General features: G+C 34.6%; 1 non-coding gene across 1 annotated transcript; it reads right to left on the bottom strand.

Moving 5' to 3' along the window:
* Nucleotides 1-4,236: 4,236 nt before the first annotated feature.
* On the bottom strand, nucleotides 4,237-4,343 carry LOC111817621. The gene has a single exon (XR_002821771.1). It is a non-coding gene; the product is annotated as a U6 spliceosomal RNA (small nuclear RNA).
* Nucleotides 4,344-5,989: the final 1,646 nt, after the last annotated feature.

Raw genomic sequence — 5,989 nt, forward strand, 5'->3', positions numbered from 1 at the left:
GTCAAAGTTTCCCTAGGAAATGCCTATTCCTCGGGGATGTCTGCCAGATTTAGGTGGGTCTTGTTCTTTATGTCTTCCTGCCTTTCCAACTTGTTAAAGGTGAGAAATTGCTAATTTTTTGACTCAGCATCCAGCCCTTTGGTATTGTACTATTTGATAACTGCAGACAATCATGAATTTGTAATGCAAGGTTGAGAAGCTAAATATAACAGGCATGACATCCTCGCTAAATTAGTACAGTGGGGAATAACAATAGCTTCAAGCATAGCCTAACTACTGACAAACTTTAATAACTATGAACCTAATACCTTTGGCCATAGGAGCCAATTCTACAGTTATGTAATAAAATTCAACATTTTCCATGTACTTGTCTGTCATGATTTTTCCCTTAGCAGAATTATTTTAATGTTTTGCATGGTGGGATGTAAAAGGGCTGGGGACCAGAGAGAGCTGAATGAGGCCAAATATAGTAAAAACAATCCTAGATGGTAAAAAATGATCACCTAAGTTTTGGAAAATTAGAGAAAATAGGAGTGAAACAATGAAAGATAAAGTGGAGGAGTATTGAAGTATATATGAAAAACAAGAATGTTCACTCACATTAAGATATCATAAAATGAAGAGAGATAGTTGAGGAAAAAATGATAAATGGAAGAAATCAAGAAGAAAGGTAAGAAACTAAAATGATGGAAATGAAAGGATGAAAAAATTCAACCAGACAGTAAAAGGAAAAGTAGTTAAACAAAGAAAAATTAAACTATCAAAATTCCTCTGTATCCACCGTTCTGTGGTAGTAACCAACCAACTCAGATCCCAGAATGTAATGTATATTCCAACCAAGTGTGCAGTAGGATCTGTGCTCGATATGATTCTGATCTTGGCATCTGAATGGGGAGGCAGGGACTGGTCTTCTGCTGCTGAAGTTCTCCCCAAAAGCTTTGATCTATGTGTCTGTGTGCTGGAGCACAATGCCAGTGTACCTAGCTTCCCAGTGCTGGCTCATATTCTCACTGCTGCTTCAGACTTCTCCACGCCACTGGTCCTGCCTACCATGCATGTGCCTGAGCTGTGCCTGTTCTCTGCTGATTCTTGGCTGACTTTTTGAAGTTCATCTATTTTTGATAATTGGTTACTGAGGCTACCCACAGTAATTGTATTGATATTTATTTGGTCATTTATGTCCAGTAGTGTTCATTTTATGAAGTTGGGTGCTCTGTTATTGATGCATATACATTAGTAATTGTTATTTGCCCAGTTTAAGTACTATATGAACTTCTTTGCTTCTGTTGATCAGTTTTGACCTGAAGTACACTTTATCTGAGTATTGCTTAGCTGCACCTATTTTTGGGGGGTTTCCCTTGCATGGACTATTGTTACCACTCATTGGTAACAACTTAACGTTGACTCAAATACTGTGAGTTCTCATTCTTCTACATTTTGTATTATTGCTGTCACAATGGATATCTTTTCTACATAACGTATTCATTAACAGATTTTTTTTATTTATCATATTTTTGATACTTTTTTCATTTGACTTTTATACTAGAGTTAAAATTGGTTTATGTAATACAATCACAGTAAGAGTACTCTGAGTTTGACTCTATCCTTATAATTTTATAGTTTTAACATGTGATAGGATCTTCTATTTAAACTTGAAGAACTCCTTTTATTATACCTTGCATGACAGTTCTAGTGGTGATGAGGTTCCATAGCCTTTTCCTGGGAAACTAGTTTTCTTCATTCAGGAATGATAGTCCTATTGGGTGTAGTGTTCTTGTTGGCAGGTTTTTCTGTTAGCACTATAAATATGGTAACCCACTTTCTCTTAGCTTGCAAGCTTTCATCTGAAAAATCTGCTGAGAGTGTTAGACATGGCAAGTCTTATGAATAGTCCCTTACCTATGAGAAATTGTTTTTTTCTTGTTACTTTCAAAATTTTCTCATTATATTTGACTTGAAGATGGATCAAAGACTTTTTTTTGTAGACCTATTTATATTTATGCTAATAGCATTTTATTTATTTATTTATTTATTTATTTATTTATTTATTTATTTGGCTCTCAGGCCCTTGCACTTGCCAGGGAAGTGCTTATTCCACTGAGCCATCTCCCTGGCCCCCTCTAATAGCATTTCTTTTGGATTCATGAATCTGGGTGTCAGTATTTCTTTATTTCTATTTTTATTTCTTTTTTAAACTTTTTTTATTTTTGGTGGAACCAGGGGTTGAACTCAGGCCATTGCATTTGCCAGGCAAATGCTTATTCTACTGAGCCATCTCCCTGGCTAAGCTTTCTACCTCTCTTTTTTCACTGCTCCTCTTAAACTAATATAATGCTTATCTGTATTTTCTTCATGTTATCTCCTAAGGTCTTTAGATATAAGCCTTCATCACTCTTTTGGCTTTTGAAGGGATGTGTTCTCTAAGAAGTAAATTTTAGATAATTTGTCTTCAATCTCATTTTTTTGTTTGTCTTTTTGTTTAATGGAGTCTGCTACCAATATCTCTGTAGGCCTTGTTGGTTATAGTGGATTCAAGTCTTGTACGTTCTTGTTGATATTCTTACTCATTGGTTTATCAGATATGAAACAATGGACACCTAAATTCTCTGACTATATTTTTCAAACATCTATTTCTTTGATTCTTAAATTTTATTTCAGGTATTTTAAGCCACATTTTGGGCATCTTTTTGCATATAAATGCTACATCTTCCTGATGAATAATACTTTTACCACTCATTTAACATTGTTTTTTGTCTCTAATAGCAATTTTTATCTTAAAACCTATTTTCCCTATCTTAGCATGCCATATTAGCTGTCTTTGTCTTCCAGTTTTACAAAATGATTTTTGAGTTTCATTGTATTTTTATCTTCTCCATGTCTTTGGATCTAAAGTGCGTCCCTTCCAAACAGCATGTAGTTGTATCTTTTAAATTCATTCTTCCAATCTCTGACCCAGAATATGAACTATATTTAAAGTCAAAATAGCTGCTGACAAGTTAGGATCCTTTGTTTTCTCTGTGATCTATATTTTTGGTAGGTGTTGACCTTGAAAATACCTGTTCTCAGTTTTTCCTTTGTCTGGTAACTTTGTTTATTATCTGCTTCATTGAAAAGAAACATTCAATTTTGATGTATTAAATCTATCTAGTAAAACTCCTTTATCTCTATCTCTATCTCTATCTTGATCTCGATCTCTATCTCTATCACTATCTTTTTTTTTTTTTTTTTTTTTTTTTTTTTTTGTCCCAGGAATCAAACTCAGGACCTTGTGCTTGCCAGGCAGGTACTGTGCTGCTGATCTGGATCCCTTGCCCCTTACCATACTTTGTGCTTTAAGGTTCCTACTTTATTCACTTTCTAGTTTTTCCTAGATTATAAAAATAGTCTCAAAGATCACTGAAGCAGTTAACATATTATAGTCCTTCAAAAATGTCCACATTTTAATCCATGGAATCTGTGAATATTTTACTTTGTATGACAAAAGAAACTTTGCATATTTGATTAAATGTTGATATGGGGGATGTTAGGATACATCCAGATGGGACTGGTCTAATCTAATCATGGGAATCTACAATGCTGGAGAACTTTTCTTAGCTGTTACTTGTCAGATAAAAAGATTTGTACAACCAGAAGCAGAGTCAGAGAAATACTATGTGGCTAGCTTTGAAAATGAAAAAAATGTTACAAACCATGACATAGCTTGACTTAAGATTTTTTTCCTTTTTGTTTTTGTTCTTTGTGCAGGGTCTCACTATGCAGCTCGGACTCGTAGTCATCCTCCTGATTACTGCTTCCCTAGTGCTGGGATTACAGGTGTGCGCCACCATGCCAGGATTCCAACGCCAGCTGGCTCAGCGCTCCTGGGGGCGGGGCCATCATGGTTTACCTAAATAAGTGCTTAGTTCGCTGGGCTACACCGCCGGTTCTTGGGTGGACTTTAGAAACTGGAAATTTCAAGGGACTAGAACTCGAACAAAAAATGTTAAAAAACAAAACAAAAAAAAAAAAAACCTAAACAAAAGGGTGGAAATAGAGGTTTTGAAAGCGGTAAGGGGATCAGGAACTGGAAGAAACCGGGAGAACTGGAATGGTCAGGGGATAGAAAAAGGAATTTGGATCTGTTGTGTACATATGCCAACTCCTTACAATATATGTAATCATTGCATACTACACATATATACTAAGAAAAATAAAGGAATATAACCCTCCCAAAGTTTTGATATTAGTCACACAAGGCCAATGATGGAATTCTTCATTAATTTGAGAATCATCCTTGTGCGGGGGTCGTGCTAAACTTCTCTGTACCATTCCATTTTTAGTATATGTGCTGTCGAAGCGAGCACACAATGATGGAATTATGATGCATAGAAAGTTTAAAGGAAAGTTTACATTGAACAAACAACTGAGTTTGTTGTAATTTATTACATCAGCAAGCTAAAACTAACATTGTAGAACAACTGTCACTATTCGCTTTATTGCTTTTAACTCATTTAGAACTCTAATTTGGCCTTGCTTTTTTGTACAATGCAAATAATTAGTATATCTACTTTTTTATGCATAATGAGCTTATTTACTAATACTATTTTTTTTTTTTTTGGTGGTACCAGGGATCAAACTCAGGACAATGTGCTTGCCAGGCAAACACTTATTCCACTGAGCTATTTCCCCAGCCCCCTACTAATACTATCAATAACCTAGCTTAAGGTGGTTTTGTCACTTAGTCATATTTCAGATCCTCATGTACCGGGACTTCTTTGGATGTCTTTTTCTTTATGTTCTGTATTTGTTTTCACTGTTGCATTTATATATTGCTATAAATTATCACTTTGCTTTTCTATTACAGACATGTTTTTAAAACATATAGCAGGTAAATTTTTCAAATCTTATTGTGCCATTTCTTTTAAAAGGGTAAGTGACCACCCCCAGGGCACGCTGAGACTGGGCATGGTAGTGCACACCTTTAATCCCAGCGCTTGGTAAGCTGTAAACAGGAGAATCACGATGCGTCCAATCTAATAGTGAGGCTCTGAACACCCTGTAGACTCTTCCCTATTTACAATAAATAAATAAATAAATAAATAAATGAACTATTCTTAAAGTTTTAATTAATATTTAGATACAGAATTTATTGACCTCTTTTTTTATAACTAAACTTAATAGTACAATTTAGATATGCATAATGGTCACTTTCATCATAGGGAATTTGTACTTTTAAATGATATATCTTAGTTCCTCCCTCTTGTCCCATCCCCTAACCCAAAGTTAGAGTTTTATTAAAAGCCATCTCATAAGGGTGACTCTAATAGGTTTATTTATGAGAACTGAAGTATATAATGTGCCAAATCCTTTCACTCATGAACATGGCTTATCTTTCCGTTTATTTAACCATTCATGAACTCTGATAACATTTTGTTGAGACATAGTTGACACTTTCTTATGTCAGCCTTCATGTGTGAACATATTCTTGATCTCCTATGTTGATTTGTTACAATGTTTTAATTTTAAAGTAGTGGGAGACAGCTTTGATCATCTCCTCTTTCCTTTCAAGGCAGAATTTGGTTAGCTTATTTTTTAAATTTTATCTTGTTTCATATTAATTTGAAGAGTGAAAACAGAAGCAAAAGCAAATAGAAAAAAATGACAGAAACAAGTAAATATGCTACAATACATATGTTAGAAAATTTCAAAACAGGGATAGCTAATTAACAATGGTTTTTATATTACCTATTTTTTTCATTTCAATGAGAAAAGGATAAAATAACAATGAAACAGTTTCAAGACAGATTGTATGACAGTTACAATAATTAATACATTGCATATTGTTATCTTACTAGTAGCTATTCAGAGGAAAAGATGGAGACATAATATCTTGTCTAAACAATATTAGTACAAATCTTTCCTCTCAGTGAACTAAGAAAAAGTAGCTGTACATCTAGCCCTGCCCCCTGGTGGGCTGAGCTGGCCACACACACACACACACACACACACA

This window comes from Octodon degus, unplaced genomic scaffold (assembly GCF_000260255.1).
Source record: "Octodon degus isolate 3935 unplaced genomic scaffold, OctDeg1.0 scaffold00064, whole genome shotgun sequence".
NCBI classification, from domain to species: domain Eukaryota; kingdom Metazoa; phylum Chordata; class Mammalia; order Rodentia; family Octodontidae; genus Octodon; species Octodon degus.